Here is a 21,440-nt window from a genome sequence, read left to right as displayed (position 1 = left end):
GAGCTAAGAACACTTTGGGTCGGTAAAGAGGAGCAGAAAACACTCTAAATAAGACGCAGCAGCAGTAGAGAGCGATGAAGGACCAGATAAATCAGGGTCGATGGTTATGGTGCCACATCAAAGTCTCGCACCGGTGCCTCAATCAAGGCAAGTGCCAACAAGAAAATTCCGACCGCGTTCGACGTATGCGTCTCATCTGCGCGAAAGCATCGACGGCGATAAGCGCGCTGCCATCCAAAGCCGTCATTACGTATTGTCTCTACGCAACGCACACCCACTACAACCTTCGAACACTACGGGAGAACAGGCAACACTTCCATGACTCCTGTACCATTCTACTCTAAAGAATGCCGCTCGTTAAAATAATATCGTTGTTGGAGAGAAGTTCAGTGTCAATATGACTTGAACCGCGACAAGCATGTATATGTACAATAAATTTGTACAAGCGTCGTGCAGTGGTTTCGGGTTGAGTAGAATTATGAGGAGAAATATAGAATATAGAGGAGAATTATGCTCAGCAGCAGCTCAGATATTTCAGGTGGGTAAAACGTCGTACAATTCACTTTATATAAATTAGACGTGTTGTTCAAATGACAATGTCAAAGAGATAGACTCAATTCATTCACTTGCAAGTATTTCATACCCAAAATCGCATTACGGTGTACCTACATCTATTGATGCAGATTGAAGTTAAACAAATTTGGCCGACCAAGTTTAAATTTGGCTTCAGAATGCGAGCTTCCCATAAATGATATCGTAGAAAAAAATTACAACCATACTTCTACAAACATTGAGAGAGAAGAACAGGACTAATAAATAATAATCCAATTCACTTTCATTAGTAGACTACACATTCATGCAGACCTAATTAATTCAGCGCAGAGGCAGCGTAGCAAGCAGCCCTGAGCGCTGGTCCAACTGCATATTTTATTCAGACCCGAAATTTGAAGTTTCGGAAAATCGAAATGCCTCGTGAAGCTAAAGTAGAATGGACTAAGTGAGCGTGATGACGAACAATCATAATGAATAGCAATCACATGAAGAACCTAGATCTATGCATGATTGACGACGTTCGTGTGACGGCTGACGTCAGCATGATTGATTACGTCAGCGCGGTGGACGACGTCAGCATGACTGATTACGTCAGCGTGGTGGACAACGTCAGCATGATTGACGACGTTCGTGTGCCGGCTGACGTCAGCATGACTACGTCAGCGTGGTGGACGACGTCAGCATGATTGATTGCGTCATCGTGGTGGACAACGTCAGCATGATTGACGACGTCAGCATGATTGGTTACGTCAGCGTGGTGGACGACGTCAGCATGATTGTTCAGCGTGATGGACGACGTCAGCATGACTGATTACGTCAGCGTGATGGACGACGCCAGCATGATTGATTACGTCAGCGTGGTGGACGACGTCAGCGCGACTAATGGCGTCAGCATGATTTCAGGGCGATAAAGCACGTCAGCATTATGGATGACGTCGGTATGAGAAACGTTATCAGCATGAACAATAAAAACATAATAATAACAATCAGGATGCATGAACAGCATGAAGATGAATAAAAAGATATCAGCATTATAGACAGAACGATATTGTCAGCATTTTACAAACAGCACGAGGAATCGCGAACAGCACGCCACACGCAGCACGCCACACGCAGCACGCCACACGCAGCACGCCACACGCCACACGCAGCACGCCACACGCAGCACGCCTGCCACGCAGCACGCCTCACGCAGCACGCCACACGCAGCACGCCACAAGCAGCACGCCTCACGCAGCACGCCACACGCAGCACTCAGCACGCCACACGCCACACGCAGCACGCCACACGCAGCACGCCTGCCACGCAGCACGCCACACGCAGCACGCCACACGGGAGCTGGAGGCGGCCGAGAGAGGGCGTTAATCGGCGCCTGAACTCGTCGAGCATCACAGCTCGAATATCTTTATCGAAAATCGAAGCTACCCAATCTCGGCAGGAGAGCGCGTTTGTTTAGAAACTCCAGAAAACACGCGATTTCTTCAGCACAAAGAAAAATGCTGTTTCAGGACTATTGGGGGATCATCGGTCATGTGGTGAAGCGAGACTCTTCAAAATGTCATCTTAAACCCGAACTCGGCAAGAAAAATTAACATTTTATTGATAAAAGTACCACTCACAGATGTTTTTATAAATGGAACAATAGGTAGATTTTAGGTAGGAATAGGTAGGTAGGTAGGAATAGGTAGGAATAGGTAGGAATAGGCAGGAATAGGTAGGTAGGTAGGAATAGGCAAAAAGTACCAAAAAATACTAAAATTTTTGTCTAAACACATGCATTAATATGAATTGCTCAAGTAAAATACTCTGAACGCACCTAAACCAAACTAAACCATACTTTTATTCTTTCTTTTATCAATACAAGAAAATTGTGAATAAAGAGAGACTTGTCAGCCTGGAACTGAGCACAAATAATTTAGGAGCGCTCCGCGGTGGAACATCAAATAATAAATGGAGACAAGACGGCCATTCCCAAGCTCACGGCGAAATAACTCACACATTTCCAGCGGGGCCATGACACGAGAAATAAAATACAAAGCGAAATAGAAAATAAGATGGAATAGAGCTGCGGTCGTACGGTTCATAGTTGCGAGAAATTATTCACGAGATCGCAGCAGGGCAAGCTAACGTGAACATGAACTGCTAGATACGAGCTGAGGCAATAATGCTTGCAAAACAAACAAAGAGTTCTTTGATTACGCGTCATAACTCAAGGCGCCCTTGACAGACTGACAGAAACTTGCAGTATAATATCGGCTGCACTGAACACAAAAAAATCCCCTCTGTATCTACATACATGAGAGTGTGGCAGGCGGCTCGTCACAGCCTGACGTTGCCCTATCACTTGATAATGGTCGATAAAAAGACTAGAAACAGAGAGTCTGGTGTTGGGTGACTTTGGCACTCGAAGCTTATCGTGGTGGTGGCGTCTCAGTAACAACCGCAAAACACTCGATAAAAGCAGACTGATAACTGCGTTGCTAAGATACAAGGCCATGCCAAGAGCATATGGTCCTTCCACCAGGTTTTATAGCAACGTTATAAAGATAATATGAGGTACATGCGAATAAGTGTTCTAATATTGGACCGACGAATAATTAATTCACTTGCCATTATGATATCCTCGGTGTGTAAGTGTCTCGACTTCATGATATTCTTGATAGTGACGGTCTAATGAAGGTCCGCAACCCAGTTCATAATTACACTAAAATTCTCTAATATAGCGTTGAATAACGAGGAGATTTACACTGCTGTAGGAACTAGGCAGTCTAGTACAATACTAATAAAATGCACTTGAAACTCAAATTGTAACCAATAAAAATTAGTTTCTAAATCAGGAGTGAATTTGAATTCGCGTTAACCTCCTATATCCGATACAAGAGTTATGTATAAATCAAAAATTGCTAATCAATAGTAGCAATATTAATTAAAGAAAAACATGTGCATTTCGCTTCACATCCAACGGGGCGGCACGCCATTTATCGCTAACAAATTAAAGTGTGAAGAGTTTTTCAACAATCAAAAGGCAATTCAGTCGAGAGAAAAAGTAGTTTAATTAAAAATAACCAGTCGTAGCCTGCTATTGATTGCTGCCGCTGTACAGGCTCAATTGGCAGCCACAACGAGAATTGGAAATCTCTACATGCAAACGAGATATTAACGTCTCTGCGCTATTCGTGCGCAAAATATTCTGCATGTAATTCATCAATGAAGCAAACCATTATCGGTAAAAGAAAACACAGAGCAAATTTACCATGCAGATTAAGCGCAACATAAGTGACGCATGAACACATTCATTCAGTAATTCTAAACTGTAAGAGAAGTGAGAACATAAATATATTTTCAAATTAGAGCTAGTAATTTTGGTCTATTTGCCCAATCAAACTGGGAAAATTCATGCTTCAGGACCCCAATTGAAGTGAAAATTATCTACTAAATAATCGGCTGTCATTCACAAGCACTGAATAATAATTTATTGAAAGACAAAAATCAGACTCTAGAACAAACAAAAAGACCTGAACGTACGTTTTTACCAGCAACGATTCAAGAAACGATAAACAGCACTGAAAATTCCGAAGTAAATAAAAATGTCATGCATTTATTATAAAATCAAATTTCCAGTCTATCGATGCAATCCTTCAAAAAATTAATGAGAAACACTTATGAGTAACACAACACTAATGAGTAACACAACACTTATGAGTTATGAGTAACACACAACTTATGAGTAACACAACACTTATGAGTAACACAACAGTCGTGAGTAACAAAATACTTATGAGTAACACAACAGTCGTGAGCAACAAAATACTTATGAGTAACCCACAGGAGTAACCCCACAAGAGTAAGACACATGAGTAACACTCATGAATAACCCACAGGAGTAACCCCACAAGAGTAACACACATGAGTAACCCCACAAGAGTAACACTCATGAGGAACACTTATGAGTAACCCACAGACTTAACCCCACAAGAGTAACACTCATGAGGAACACTTATGAGTAACCCACAGAAGTAACCCCACAAGAGTAACCCACAGGAGTAACCCCACAAGAGTAACACTCATGAGTAACACTCGTGAGGCTGAATGCACGCCAGAAGACAAGACAGTCCGTGACTGAGAACTCAAGGACGACGCAGCAGACGTGAAGTCAGCGCCAGGAGTCGCACAACCTTTAACACGAAGCTCGGCCTTCAGTCATACAAGATGATCGTGTTCACTCAGAGAAAAAAAAAACACACAGACACACATACAAAGCATTTATTTCAATAGACGCTCTTGGTCGTCATCCTTCACATGGGAGGAACTTAATGAACAACGAGCATCCCAGTGACACAAGTCAATGCCTGAAGACTGAATTCTCACTTCTATTAAACATCCAAAAAGTAATTTTGCGAATCAAGATTTGATGTTAGTCTGTAGTATAAAATTTATGGCAAAATTTAGAATAGGGAGAAATAAATTTAAAACGAATTTTGATTAAATGTATACATGAAACTATTGCAGAGCGATGACAAATAAGTGCAGCGATGTCAAATAAGTGTGCGGTGAAGGGTTTACCCGCGTCGCTTTGGCTTTGCAATGTTATGATAATATAGACTTAAAAAAATATAACTCAGTACTCACTGCAGTGAGCGACAGAGAGCGCATTTTCTCATCGACGAAAACATGAAATCACGGATGGACAGACAGACGGACAGACAGACAGACAGACAGACGGACAGACAGACGGACGGACAGACGGACGGACAGACAGACAGACGGACAGACGGACGGACAGACGGACGGACAGACGGACATGGCGAGCACAATAGTCATTTTTTTCATAAATGAGAAAATGCGCTAACAATCACGAGTTTTGTTCCTCATTCTGCGGAGAGAAATGCTCCCCAGCTCACAACGCCTATATTTAGCCCCAGCCTAAAAAAAGCGCTCAAGATTATGCCCACCATTTCTGCCTCATATATCGAGGAAAAATTTCTCTCGATTAACTAGGCGCCATTGCAAAGAAGTAGCTTTTCTAAGACCAACAGTCCCGAGGCTTGATAGCGAGCATCGCACAACGCCTCGAGTTTGCAAATTCACGCTTCGCCTTATCATGTGCTTTTATTTCGTTCAAAAACTTTCATAAGTTGTTATTTAAAACATCGCATAACGTTGCATAAAATTATCATTCATGTCTGTATATAGAAACACTGAAATTTTTCTTTTAGGGTCAAGTCATAATAAACTGATTTCTGATGTTACAAAAACTTCGCTATATATGCATGTGCTTGTAAAGTTCATGCTAAGAGTTATAGTAGGGAACTGACATCTTCAAATCAATTTTTTTTGTCTGCATTTTCATGAATTTTACAGGATTCGGCTTTTTATCTTCAAATCAATCTTTTTGTCTGCATTTTCATGAATTTTACAGGATTCGGCTTTTTATCTTCAAATCAACCTTTTTGCCTGCATTTTCATGAATTTTGCAGGATTCGGCTTTTTGTCTGCATTTTCATGAATTTTACAGGATTCGGATTTTTGTCTGCATTTTCACGAATTTTACAGGATTCGGTGAAAGATTCCTTTCAATTGCTATCCCCGAAACATATCATGAGAACCTGTCAAACCGACCGCATGTGCATTACGCAGCCGATGCTCCATCGCTGCACTTAGGACGTCGCCAAGGACACAATGTGAGTACAAAAAATAGTCCAGCCGACAGAACCGGTAATGGTCGCTGCCATTATTAGCGGATGATCCCATGGCTGATCATCAAGTTACGGACAATCAAATAATCAAATTGCATACAATCATTTATTGAATTTTGATGGACACTGATAAGATGCAACTGATCGCACCATATTAATGCTGAATCCGTAATGCAGAGTAGGACAAACGCGATCGATGGCCCTCATGGGAACCATTAAAATCGCACCGCGGAAAAAGAGAGACACATATCAGCTATATATAGTTCTAAAATCGATGCAAGGTAATCGATGCAAGTTCAAATTAATAAGAGCCCACAGACACTAAATGAATAAATTTAATTCACTAATTTTAAATTGCAAATAGATAATCGAATTGAAAGTATCGACATTAATTGTTCTCACTCAGTACATTATTTATTGAACCTCAGTATTACACTGCATTTAATAATTTATAACGACAAATCATCATTATGGTAATGCGCTTTCGCTCATGTACGATTGAAAAGTTCGATCCACAAAGCAATCAAATTCTATAGCGTCGCTTATGTCAACAACATGCAATTCCGTGAGTCGAGGGCTGGTTTTCACGTACGAAATGAACTTTACAAATCGATAAAGAATTGAAACATGAATTTCATTTGAATTTTCTTTCATTAGAGGCCATAATGTAGAACTGGTACATGAACTTCAATATCCAGGTTTATACACAATGACCGTGATCTAATAGCGTTCTCTGATAACGTTGTTAGCATTGTTTACTTACACAAGGAATATATATTTAATAAATAAAGATAATGTATAGCATCTACTGCCAGGGCAAAGCAAAGCCTTTCTTTCAATTATTTATGTTTATGTCTCCAGAAATGCAATGACCGCACAGATTATCAAATAAACACTCCAATCGCTCAGAAGACAAAAATATTATTCAAAGCTTAGACGTAGCAATGAATTTCTGACCGGAAAAATCTGTGATATTTATCATGAAGGTACTATGAAAATGAACTTCATTTGAAGCAAAGAAACACAAGTATTAATTTAATTTGCAAATGAAGCGACTGCATCAAGTTCTAGAACATACTCATGAAATGTAAGTTGCTCATTTGGCCACGATAATTCCATTTCACGGCTAATGGCATTTACAAAACAACAGAACTTTTGAGCGCATATATAGACGAAGCGTATTACATGCAGGTAGTGGTTCACTTAGAGTGATCGCTCTGGAGGCAGTCTCGTGACATGTACATTATAAGAAACTTGCATTCAAGCGATGCCGAGAGCCCGAGGGACAATCATCGTTGATCGATGACCGTCACTGCGAGCAGGCAGATCATGCACGGCCCAGGGGGCCATACTTTCAAAACTCGCTAAGTGAACGTAAGTACTTACGCACTATTTTCTTCTCTATGATTGGTGGATTTGACTTGAAAGGCTGTCATTGATTGGCTGATGAATTTACGATCTCTTAACTTTTTTTGAAGGTATAGGCCCAGAGACGCACAAGCGATGTCGTGACAGAGTCGCTCATCAAACGAGTTCACTCTCATTGGCGATGCATGGAGTGCAGTTCGGCGCAGAAAAATTGTTAACCAACTTGCAAAAACGGCGATTCACTTTTTGTACTTAATAAATGATTCACTTTGCACGGAGCTCGAATCATGTCACCGCTGAAATTTGTTTTCATTTAACGATACGTTCGAACACAAAAAAAATACTTGTTATTGGCAAGTATAAAACGAGAATAGGAAAAAAATGAGACCTAATTTTCTTTAGTATTAAACAAAACAATGAAGTTGAGAATTCAGTTTAGAAGAAATATACCATGAAGTCGTTATCGTAGATTACATGAAAAATTGGAGAAGATACCGAAACAGGGAACTGAGCACGCGAATGAAATCTGAACACTCAAATGCAGTAATGATTGCATTCATAAAAGAAAGCCATTTATAAATCACAATTCATACAGGTTATAATAAAATCACAAGTCATCCACATGAAAAATAGGTACCCACTTTAGGGGCACCCAAATTTATAAAATACCAAATCATAAAATGAGACGAGCTAAAAAATTCCAGAAAACATAGTTGACTTAATCGATCACTAAAGATTAACGTAGACTATTTATTCGCTCAGCAGACCACGACAAAAACTTACATAGCAACGGATGTCAAATTTACACTGGGCATAGCGAGGTAGCACTCAAATTAAACTTTTTATAATTCAAAACGAACATCAAACTAGCGTCAAACTCAATCAAGCAAAAGTTTCAAAGATTACATTTGGATTAGGAAAAAAATTAAGTAAGAATGAAGATTAGGAAAGAATGAAGTTTATGAAATTATAGATTAATTCTTTACCGATATAGAGAGCATAATGAAATTCCTGGTACATAAATTTGAAATAAAATGACCTTCATCGATAGAAAAACATCTTACAAAATTTGATTTGTTATTTACATTTATTTACATAAATAGTTCGAAAGAGAAAAAAAAGATGCTCTATCAGGAACAGCTGCTAGATTCAAGTGCATTATACGTATTTTCGTAATTGGTCACATTTCTAGATTATTGTTGAAATTGATGTTAAAAGATATTTGATGATAATATCCGAACATCACCAGCTCCAAAATTATTCAGGAAGAATGCGCTCCAACGGAAAAAAACGTGCATTAGTTAGCAGAAAGACTATAATTGGTGGGCTATTTAATAATTAAAATTCAGTTAGTTGAAGTGAAGTCCTAAATTAGCGAGCTAAATGCAAAGCTTGCCAGGAGAAGCGGATGCCCTTCAACACAGAGCGCCCATACGACATCATAACAGGAAGCCTGTTGCAAAATATCACATTTAAGGCTAACAGAAACAAGGCTAACAGAAGCGTTCAGAAATTCCCATGATGTTGTAGTTGCATATTCTAAACAAGCACTCTCAAACTTTATAGTAATATAATGTATGCTGCTCAATTTTTCATCTTCAGAACACAGCATAGAAGGCATTCCTAACCTTGAAGAAAAATGTGTCTACATACATTATTTCAATGCCAGCTCATGAATATAGCCGATGCTCTGGAGGACGGTTTTTTTATTGCCTAAAAACTGATGGTAATCTAATGACAAGTGCGTTTCCAAAACAAAGATTTACAACTTTGAATCACGAATGCATGCACACGGCATATGTATGTCGGGGCTATTTCAATGATGCTCGAGAGACAAACACGTGGAAATGAGCCTGAGATGGAGATGGTGCGTAAATATTGCAGGCCGGCACTTGCAGAAGACTAGAGAATATTTCAGCAAATTGCCATGAGAAGCACGTGTGTGCCTCGCTACATGCAGAATGGCAGTCGTGTTGAGATGACCCTTGCTGAGCTGAGCACTCGGTGCATCAGTAACTGCCCGAGCGCGACGTGGCTTATGCCGAGCCGAGCACTCGGTGCATCAGTAACTGCCCGAGCGCGACGTGGCTTATGCCGAGCCGAGCACTCGGTGCATCAGTAACTGCCCGAGCGCGACGTGGCTTATGCCGAGCCGAGCACTCGGTGCATCAGTAACAGTCCGAGCGCGACGTGGCTTATGCCGAGCCGAGCACTCGGTGCATCAATGATTGCCCGAGTGCGACGTGGCTTATGCCGAGCCGAGGACTCTGTGCATCAGCAACTGCCCGAGCGCAACGTAGCTAATGCCAAGCCGACAGCCGAGCACTCGGTGCATCAGCAAGTGCACAGTGCGACGTGGCTTATGCCGAGCCGAGCACTCTGCATCAGCAAGTGCCCCAGTGCGACGTGGCTTATGCCACCACCTCAGCCATAAAGTTATTGGTTTGATCACGTGCTCAACGAAGCTGTATGGTCTTAAACTCTTACGCGTAATTACAACTGTAAACATCGGAGTTGTTGAATCCATTGGTACAGTGACTTGATCATGTTGCTGCTCTAAAGTACGCATAAAAACCTTCACACCTTGAAAATTATTTCATGAAGCTATTTTTTACAGAGTATATGAACTAAATGAACCCATAGAAGTGAATATAACGGCACAAATAAGATTTTACAATTATTAAACAAGAAAACAGGTCGCACGTACACAAAAGCTGTCGTTTTGTGTTGAGCTATCAATGCATCGGATAATTCTTTGATTTCAGTACTTTCTCATCAGCAACCCGGTGTGAAATGATTCAACGGATAATTTCTTCAGTATAATAATTTCACTGCGAAACGCAAGCAGTGATTTACTTGCGCATGCGAAGTTGCCGAGAGCGCAGGTGTTTAAATGCACGAGGACGAGTCGAAGGTCGGGAGATCCGACGAATCTCGCCGGAAGAAAATCAATTGAGTTGTCGGAGTGCGGCTGTTCGTCGGGCGACCGTGACAACTTGTCACAGGAAGCCGGCCTTCCATTTCACAGGAAATTTCGTGTAATTTTGGTGTCGAAAAGTGATCACATTTCATTACATTTTTACAAGTCAACCGGCGAATTTTATTTCTTCGCTGCAAATATGCAATAAAGGATTTCGTGTGCTTAGGTTGAGAAGTTCAATTTTCAGAGCGAAGTTGTCCGTTCAGATCTATCGTTGTGATGTTTATTTTCTAGTGACTTATTGCCCCAAGGTTGGTTTAAAAAATCCTTCAAGCATATTAATGCTATTGACGAATCATTTTAAGTCAAGTCATGATTCAGTTGACATCTGAGTTAGATCGAATCAAAGCCTTATACAAATGCAGCAGATTTAGCTGTGACCTTGGAGCAGCTCACCTCGTGTACAGCCAAGTCTTGTTACAGGAAGAAGTAAATGCAGGTCGCAAATCACGATAGGGAAACAAGGATCTAAATCAAGCCCCTGAGGCGACCGCCCAAGGCCCCAAAACGCCCCAAAACTTGGTACGAACTCCCGGTCAGGCGTTCCTACGCGCACCATCTTGAGGAATGTGCTTCGCATTTGCTTTTCAATTGATTCTCTTGTCGCAAGCCTCTTCACGTTCTCCCACGTGAATGTTAGAGATCAATTTCCTCGTGATTCTGTTGATTCTCTTGTAGCAAGCAGCTTAATTCACGTTCTCCTACGTGAATGTTAGAGATCAATTTCCTCGTGATTCTGTTGATTCTCTTGTCGCAAGCAGATTCACGTTCTCCTACGTGAATGTTAGAGATCAATTTCCTCATGATTCTGTTAATATTCTTGTCGACAGTCAAAGTTAAGTTCTGTATGTTCACCTGATGCAAGTGTAAGTTCGCGGTTACCGGTATATCATCTGACAGCGAAGAGTGAAATAATTTATTTTTACGGAGTAATGGGAAAACGTTAGCTAAGAGTCATTCAAAATTGGTATCGATGCATTTTTTCATGAGGATAATTGTAATTTAAATGCTGTAACAGAGTACTGTTGAAATCTTCAGAAGAAATTAATAGGAAACTTCGAAGCTTGGAGTTGAAGAATGATATGAGAATGATATGTATGCCGGTTCAGAACAGTTTCACTCAGGCAATGATCACACGGCTATCTATACAGCGATCAAACTGGAAACCACACATGTTCTCGGCTAAACGTAACTTTTTCATTTTCAGAATAGTAAGAAAATTGTAATATTTTTCCAAAAGGTTATCAGGTGTTTGGTCCAGTGGACATTCATTTTAAACCTTAACGACATTATGGCTTCATCCATATAAACGTCGTCTATGCTCTAAACTAAACAAATTATGCTTCAAAGGTACAACGCATCATGGCATTTAAAGACTTTTTACTAATTAAATTGTTAAATCGCGGGAAATGAATAAAAACATAACAATGTTCGATTTGTAAACTTTAGCGAGACGTAATGCATCAAGTATTGCACTTAATTAGCCGAAAACCCTGTTTACGTTTCATCGGTTACTAAATAAAATAGAACCTTTGCCACGCAAAAACTAAAATTCAAAACTGAACCTCGATATGCGACTCTAAATAGAATATTTAAAAAATGAGTCAGGGCTCACGCGCATGTTTCCGCAGCCCATGCAGCCGGACAAAATTGAATGTAAGGTCAGTAAAAAACACGGAGCGCTTTGTGCTCGACCAAAACATCGGCAACGGCCAAGCGAGGCCTCTAAAAACAGGGCGGGACCAGCGAAGGTTAGGACGCGGAGTTGCAACGTAATTTGAGCGCATCAAACGTGTTCGTACCTTCGCAGTCTGGGTATATAAACTACGTACACGAAATATGAGGCAATACATATAACATAAATCGATCATAGTTCGTTGCAGAACTTTTGTCGTTTTTTTCTCGTATATTGATTACTGCACGTAAATAGTACAATGCGCAGTGCAAGATTAGACGAAACACTTAATTTTTGAATTAATTGTGAAATAGAGGCAGACTTCTACTTCGACATAGAGACAGGCATTGATAAATAACAAAGTGATTGTCATGATTCAAGTGTAATAGACAAAACTTGTAAAATTTATAGATCGAAAATCAAATTTTCGAAAGCGTGAAAACTAGTTTGGATATTTAGTCATTCTACTTGTGAGAAAATTCGTGGATTTCTTATTCCACGGTTAGATCTTTCAGGGCTGTCAAACGATTAAGACTTCAATGCTGACAACGAATGAGAAGTTTGAGGTAAATATCGGGCCATACTTTCGAAATTCGCTAAGTGAACGTAAGTACTTATGCTATTCTTGTCTATGATTGAAGGATTTTGCTTGAAAGGCCGTCAATGATTGGCTGATGAACTTACGATATCTTAACTTTTTTTGAAAGTATGGGCCCAGGTAACCAGAAACGAGTATATCTTATCGCATGCGTTAATAAATTTAATAGGACTTGTGACAGCAGTTAGGCTCAAAAGACAAGACAACATAAGATAGTTTAGTTGACAGTTATTCGTCTACGACTAAACTACAACAGAGAGTAACGACTAGCGACATAGGAAAAATCATGTAAAAACGATCCCGCGACAGTATAATTAACTGGTGATAATACTACTCCTGTCATCTGTCCATTTTAAAATTCGATTCAAAAACATTGAACGAATGGAGATTCCATAATTCATATTTTTGATGCTACTTGAGTCGATAAAATCGTTAATTAAATTTCGATAGAAAACATCATCACAGAGCAATTGAGCTGTGTGATCGCGTAATCATCTAATAATATTCTAAAGCAAAACAGTCGCATGCACTGAAACCAAAGACAAGAATCAAATCAAAATTAAATAGGTACATATCTTTTGAATTGGTTTGGTTTCACAGCCAGACTTTTCACGTACGTATCTAGCTTGCACGTCGAGGTATATACAAGAATGTGTGATACAAGCTAAACAATGACACTTCCTGACATTCAAGAAGAAATTAAGCTTATTTTTAATAAATAATAATCTTAACAGTTCACCGTGTATTTTGTTATAAAATTACTATAGCAAACAGAAACGATTCTGAGGGAAGAGTTTCTACCGTTGCACATCACGCAAAGAAACTACAACCGTGAATCCCACACGAAGATTAATGATCGACCGAAAATAATTCTGGCGTGGAATTGAACATAGTTTCAATGATAAAGATTTCAAGGGGGAACAAATTCTTTTAAGTCTAATCGCTAGGTACAGTTGAGTCAGATAAAATTCGCTGGTGAGCGTAAGTGTTCGTCGCAGAAATAGACTCTTTATCTAAGCAATAAGCATGCACAACAGATCATTCAATCTGAGCATCACTCAAAATAACATTTGACTTAAGAAAGAAAAAATCTTATCGTGAAGGTCAAAAAACTACAGCACGAACCTCACGTCGTTGATGGATAGCGCATATACTAATTTATCACACAGCGCATATACACAGCGATACTAATTTATCAGTTTTTATATTTATTTATACACAGCGCATATACTAATTTATCAGTTTGGTGAGGCGGTACTTAATAAGGGCCGCTGACTGTAAGTTCAATACTGCTATGACCAGACGTTAAATCTTGTTGAGGAATTATGTAATTTAAGGACTAAATTCAGTAACAATTAAGTAACTTTCATGGGAAAACACTAGCTGGTCGATAATTTGCCTCTGAGATTTAGCAATTTCGTTCACTTATGCTAAATCTTCAATTCTCATAAGATGCAATGCAAGGTGCAATGGTAATTACACGAAATTTCAGAGCAACCTGATAGAATAAAGTATTCGAACAACGGAGAGTTAATAATAAAACAATTATATTGACATTACCGTCCGGCCTGCCAGCAGTGAATAACTCGCCCATTACCTGCAAATAAAGAATTGAATATTACTTAAACTCTTTTCAGTCACACAATAAACAATTATATTCGAGAAACATACATATGTAAATGAAATGCAGCCATTATGTAGGATTGAAATGTTAAGAGTTCTGAAATGAAGCACAAAATAAAAATAAAAATTCAAAATGAAACTATTTTACATGGAAAGACTGAAGGAATGTCGAGCCATACGAGAAACTTTTTGCATGCCTCCGAAGGGGAAAAAGGTTATCAGTCGCAAACGCATTCATCGAAACGCCGAGATGAAGAGGCAAGATTGGCAATCCACAAGAACCTTCAGTAAGTTATTCATGGAATACTCAAACTTGACTACAATAAAAACCGATATGCATCCAATGTTGGCCCAAAACGAACTATCGGACCGCAAGGAGTCTCAGTGTGACAGTTCACCCGAGAAGAAGGGAGAACTTTGAAAGGATATGGGAATGGGTTGCGGTTTGCGACGGCTACTAGACGACAATTGAGAGATGGGGTCCCAATAATACAATATAGGCATAAATCAAGCACGAGGAAGGGATGGAACTCAATGAGAGTCAGCTGGATGCGTCATGTGCTTTTCAGCGAGTCCACTCCGTGCACACTGAAGATGAACGAGAGCGCGCCGAATGCCGCCGCGCTCAATGGCGTTCCAAACCCCATGAAGAAAATCAATAAATTACGACGTTCTCATAACTTCTCACATGACACGCGCACATCCTTGATTTTATGAGAGAAGCTCCAAAATTGTTAGTTACGACGTCCTAGAGTATACATTACAAAACTTACAATACAAGTGACGCCAAAAATGCCATGACAACCTATCGCCATTAATAATAAAAACCGTGAAAAAATTGCATGAATGAAAAACCTGTTCATTTCAGAATGATTAAAGCAGTATATCAGGCCGAATATAGAAGTTAGTTATTTACAACCGATTAAATTGCAGAAACACTAATATCGAGTAAAACGAAGTTAAAAGTGTGAATATTCACCATGACCTTGTTAACATTCAACAGAAACATCAGCTATATTCCAAAATAGTACATCATTCCAAAGCTCTAAGTCAAAGAACAAACCGAGCAAGCTAAACGAGGCGGCAGAATCACAAAAGCACTTCAGAGAAAAATTCGAAATGAGTAACAAGAAGCAAACGCAATTTGTGATGCTAATAAGGCGCCTGGGAGGCTCTATGTTGGATTAAGTCTAAGTTCCCAGAATAACTTTCATCCAAATTCAAGAGTTAAGAGCCAGTCTCACGAGAGAGCTGCAGAGAACATAATAAAGATGTCACCGAGGCTACGAGTTCTAGAGAAGTCTTCATAAAAGATTACAAAGGATGCTTCATCTGGCTCGTTGAAGAACACAATAGATCAAGCAGTTAGAAGGCGATCCATCACCGAGTTGCGGGCTTTGTTGGGGGCACTCCTTATAGTTTACTCAATGGTCATCACTAGTTCACTACGCAAGTTAGGCACGTTATGATGTAGGCATCCTTCTATACAATAATCATCGTCCACAATGAGAGTTGGCTTAGAAAAACTGAGATTTGCAGGCGAATATGACGCCCAGATGAGCAATGAAAGAAATGCCGAGGCTTCAACACACGATCCAACAGTTAAAATTTTGTTAATCCAATCAATTATTGTAAATGAAACGCTTTCTCAGAAATTTCTGGTGGCCAAAATAGCAATATTTATTTTACAGAGCATTATACACAGTTTGAAATGAAAGCAAGTTGTTGTGGGTCCGATATCGATTTGCTCAAGATTGAGATTTCATCCAGCCATACCTTTCATAATTTTCTTTGTTCCAGTTTTCCCAAAGCTTAGGATAAACGAGCGTCATGAGATAGTTCACTTTTCAAGCCGAATTTTAAAGGTGTATTCAACCGACGCCAAAGTTCAAGTACGCGACAAAGTCTCACGTGAGACTGGCGCTTCCAAAAAATTATACGAGGCTGTTTAGAATTCAGCCAGACCAGCAAGCGTACAGTGCCCTTTTTGAGCCCAGCTTTTTTACGAAGATTTTCAGTAAGTACTAACGCCTCTTTTCAAGCAGAATATTCCTCTAAATGGAATATTTGCACTCAATAAAGTGCATACATACAGGGTTATTTTCCACTAAATTTGTAAAGAAATGGAATATTTTTAACGGAGAATTTTATTTAAGCTAACATCTTTACATATTTTATCGAGAATAGAGCACCCAATTCAATATAACACGAATAAGACGGCTTAGGGACTGCTGGTCCACTCGGTAGATGATCGATAAAGTAGAGCATCGATGTCGACGGATAAGGGTAGAGCAGCAGAGAGCAGACTGAGCGCCGAGCTAAGTACATAGGAAGGTGGCAAGGGCCTCGGAGCGGGAACGCGCGGGAGAGCCTGATGTACGTTGCTGCTTTGGAGCTCATAAGGAAAACCATAAAGCGGAACGCACCAGCATGAACTCAGCAACATCCCACATGGCAGCGAGGAGAGGGGAAAAAGCAAGCTTTTACGATCCATACGCCAACACATTTTACAACTGCGGGGTCGGTTTGCGCAATTGTGTGGAGCACCACGAGGCTGGCCTATTGTGCACAGGCTAATAGCTCCAGTACAGGAACAGACGATAAAAAAGTCTTATGTTACTTGGCTCTTCGCATAGCAAGTGTCCTGATTGCAACCAAAGAAATCCAACAGCGAGAACCGAACTGCTCAAGTTTCTAAGCCCAGCCTGCTTGGAAATTCCATGAACTATTTCTAGATCTTGCCGATAGCTAGGAGGGAATACGAAACTTTTAAAGGAAACAAAAACATAAAAAAATACAAACAAGAATAGAAATAAATATGTAAAATTGATACACCAATGTAATGAAGTGTTGCTGCAAATTTCATCACGTCGACCTTGATCGAAAACATTAGGACCACGATGACAGAGAGCTATTCTTCCACGGTATGCAATTTTATTTATGTGAGTTTCAAAATTTCACAGGTTTCACAACAGAAGACGAGAATTGAAGTAGGACGCGATAGCAAAAAAATAATTTGTAAGTCACCAACAATACCCGTTATTCCTATGACATTCTCACACTCAATAAATTAAAAAATGCGAGCAACAGCGACTTTCATCAAAAAAAAAGCTAAATACGTGAAAAAAATGAATAACAGACGGAGTAGGTACTCTGGTTTCAACAGGACAAGAGTAACCTCACGTTTCCTGCAGTGAAGGTTACCATGTTTTGCCTCAGCCCTGCCGTGAGCACAGCTATTGTATCAAGGACGTCCAGGGGCGGCCAATGTACCTCCCACTATGCTAAAGAAACACCAACAACAATGATAAGGATAACGTCCCCTTTGCCCTACGAAAATACAAGTGATTAATAGAGAGCTTTGTTAAAGGAATTGCACGGGCCATACCGAGATGTTAATGTCGGATAGAAAGTGGAAGTCAAAGGCTGTTTCATTTTCATTCCAGAACGTAAAGCATTTCTGCGGAGTTAACTGGGAGGTGGTAAACCCGAAATATTTGCAGGAATGTTGGTGCACATGGATATTTGTCTTGTTACAAATGTTCAAACATTTTATACTACTTACTTGAAACGTACGACCTCATTAAAAACCTGAGAAATTGTGAGTTGAATGTAATCAGGACAGTCGAAAAACACGGGTACTTCTGATGGCCAGTATTCCACCCGTCAATCTTTTAGGAATAACTAAATTCAAAGGGAGGCCAATAAAAGCAAGATTATCCTTCTGAAAATTCCATTGAGTTGGGAACCAGGAAGGAAAATCGAATTTTTCTGGGAGGCTTTCAGAAGCGGCGGTGGCTTTAGAAGAGCCCATTTTCAGGGCGAGGATGGCACGGTCGTGATAACTCATTGATCCGAAGCCTTCTTATAGAAAGCTTTTCAACGAACCGGTTATTGGATATTGTTGAAAAGGTGACGACTGCCAAATGTGAAAAAACATCATTCAGAATCATAAGTCAACCATGACTTCTACCGGCAGAGATGCTTGAAACGCTATGACCGTTTTCAAAGAATTCCCAGAATAAGCATTCTGAACCGCTGATAATGAAAATCAGTTCAATTGAAAAACTAATTCAGCCACTCATATGCTCGCAAGCATTAATCTTCCGTAGTCAATTCTATATTCATGCAATTTAAGCTCAATCAGAGAAGAATATTGAACGAGACTACGATTAAAATGTTATATAAAGGCCATAATATCATACGAAAATGATTCATATTGAAAATATCAATGCACGAAAAATCAACAAGGAAAAATATTGCTCACTCACATGTTACTGCTCACAGAATTGAACCTTGAGCACAGTAACGCCGTCGCTACTTCTTGATTTATGGTGGCCAAAACACACGTACCCTTCACCGGAGGATAAATTAATAATGGAAATGCTTGAAAAACATGCAGTATAATTACGCAAGTTCGACCAGAACACACGTACCTGCCCTTCACCGGAGAATAAATTAATACAGAAAATGCTTGAAAAACATGCAGTATTAATTACGCAAGTTCGAGCTTGTCAAATACGCGTGAACGGAATCGAGGAGAAATCTCATAAACGCTGATCATGAAGACAAATCCCGCGGCAATCACCTAAAACCATTTACGGGTGCACAATTTTAAAGTCAATGAGTAGGGTGCTCATCAGCGTAACAACTGAACGGTAAAATTGAGTTAGGCAACAACAGTTCTTCATCGCTGTAACTGTGTTAGCGGAGTTCATTCCTGGTAGATTCTACGACGCCAGTGGTCGGGTCTAGAAACATATATTAAGTTTAGAGCTCAGCGCCATATCAATACATCAAAAGCGCACGTGCAATAGCAGCCTTGGAGTTCCGTTGTGGTGAGGAAGTCCAACTAAAAAGTTCCTTTAATTAATGCACCAGCTGTAGCGCAGTGCATATACGAGTCTCAATAGATGAAAAGAATGCTCGAAGCACGCAATAAAAATACAGTAAATGGAGTTGAATGAAGTCGCTCCGACGTTACTTCTGGTGAGAGAAATCAACATTCAATCTTGTATAGCAAAGGAGTGCCTGTAATGTAAGAATCATAGTCATAGCTACTCGCATTTAACACAGAATATATGTCTGGTCTTGCATATACAGTATTTTAATTAACACTGAATGCAGCAGCTGTGGCAAACCACATCTTCTTCCAATGAAAAAGGCAGCATGGTTAGTAGGCGACAACCTTTTTCGTTCGGAAAATTGCTTGATACTATTTTTACGAGCGGTTTGGAGCGATACTTCAGTTAAGAAAGTTCATCTAGTTTAAAAATGCAGGAAATTTTACATGACGGTTGCAAATATTTTGTTTGTTTTTGAACAACAGTTTTTGAACAAATAATTGTGGTTGAATAAAGCTGAGCGGTTTAAAAATTCAATTTTCAGATGCTGGCCACAAAATACTATTTGTAAATTTTCGGCAGTTTTCACTCAACACTTTCTCAACTCTTATCTTTGCATTTGAAACAAGCTTAAAAATTATAAATTCAAACACCATTTTTTGAAAAAAATGATAACTTGACAGAATTTTTTTGGGGCTCCTTAGAGGCAGGAGAAACAAAGTGGCCTGGGTTATTTTGCCCGTTATTCATGGGTATAATGGGGAAGGGAGGCGTTTGAACTACCCATTTGACCCGGCACCTAACTTTGGGCGCCATAAAGGGGCGAGTGCGCGCCACCCCGATGGCAGGTTCTCGAAGCAAACAGGAAGAGACCGAGACTGTTACCTCGCTTCTGTTATTGTCTCGAATGGATAAACACTCGAGCAACGCCAACGCTGAGACCAGGAGTTTGGAGGGAGAACTCGGTGACGAGGGTTGCGGTGCACACGGTGACGAGAGTTGCGGTGCACACGGCGACGAGGGTTGCGGTGCACACGGCGACGAGGGTTGCGGTGCACACGGTGACGAGGGTTGCGGTGCACACGGCGACGAGGGTTGCAGTGCACACGGCAACAAATTTCGTGGGAAGCGAAGTGAACGCCGAGTCATATACGGTAGGTATGTGTTAAACATATGAAAGACACATAACAAATATACTAATGGATCAATGTCAGTTTAAATTAAATAAACTGCAGAAAATCTTCCACAAAAAAAAAGTATTTAAACACTTATTAGTAAATGAAGATCGAAATGACTGCATATTTCCGTTCAAAATTACGCGCGATTTATAGGTGGGTGATGAACGGCCGGCTATCAGGTGGATCTGACGCGGCACTAAATTTCAATGAGACGCATGCGGAAAAAATTTAATTGAGAGAAATGAGCGCGTGAGGCAAAATCGTGGATGTGGCTCGGACGGAGTCGCTGTGTTTGGATGTGAGAACGTCATCGCGGCGGCCACTGACCAAACAACTGATGAGAGACGAGAACGTCGAGATCTATTTTCAGAGCACAAGTTACACTGTGCAGTCACATGTGTCAATGGAATCACAATTTAAGGTAAAAAAAACATTCGCATGAAATCTTGGACAGAGACAGGAGATTTACGTCTGTGAGATAATAATAATTTAAGGTATAAATCATAAATTAGAGACATGAGAATGGTTCAATACTCAAAAATGAGTTTACCAGGAAAACTCTGCTACACCTTTTCGTTTTATTTTCAATTAAACAAAAGAAAAGTGAAATCTAGTCAAGGTAAAGATCATAATTTGATTGGAATGATCAGAGATATACTATAAATACCGAGTTCGATTAATAAGAAGAATTAAATATACGCGAGCTGCACTTTAGTGAAAGGAAGTACAGTTATGTCAAGACTCTCATAGCATGCATATATATATGGTCAATACTTTCAACTAGAGGTGATTTAGATTAGAGTTAGGCCAGAAATGTTGATTCAGAAATGAACTTCTTCCGGATGGACTGTACAAGCATTCAAAAGATGGGCGAGCTCAGAAGTTCCTTGTAAAAATAGCGCCGAAAAACTGGCCGGCCTCTGACC

At 40.0% G+C, this 21,440-nt stretch overlaps 1 protein-coding gene across 1 annotated transcript in view; it reads right to left on the bottom strand.

The window, feature by feature from the left end:
* The window catches only part of LOC108672384 (transcription factor SOX-4-like), a 142,630-nt gene that overhangs the window by 93,160 nt on the left and 28,030 nt on the right, over positions 1-21,440 (bottom strand). The window lies entirely within an intron of this gene.

The sequence above is a fragment of the Hyalella azteca genome, unplaced genomic scaffold (assembly GCF_000764305.2).
Source record: "Hyalella azteca isolate HAZT.00-mixed unplaced genomic scaffold, Hazt_2.0.2 contig8169, whole genome shotgun sequence".
NCBI classification, from domain to species: Eukaryota; Metazoa; Arthropoda; class Malacostraca; order Amphipoda; family Hyalellidae; genus Hyalella; species Hyalella azteca.
The sequence above is the reverse complement of the archived record's forward strand: the minus strand, read 5'-3'. Positions and strand labels throughout refer to the sequence as shown.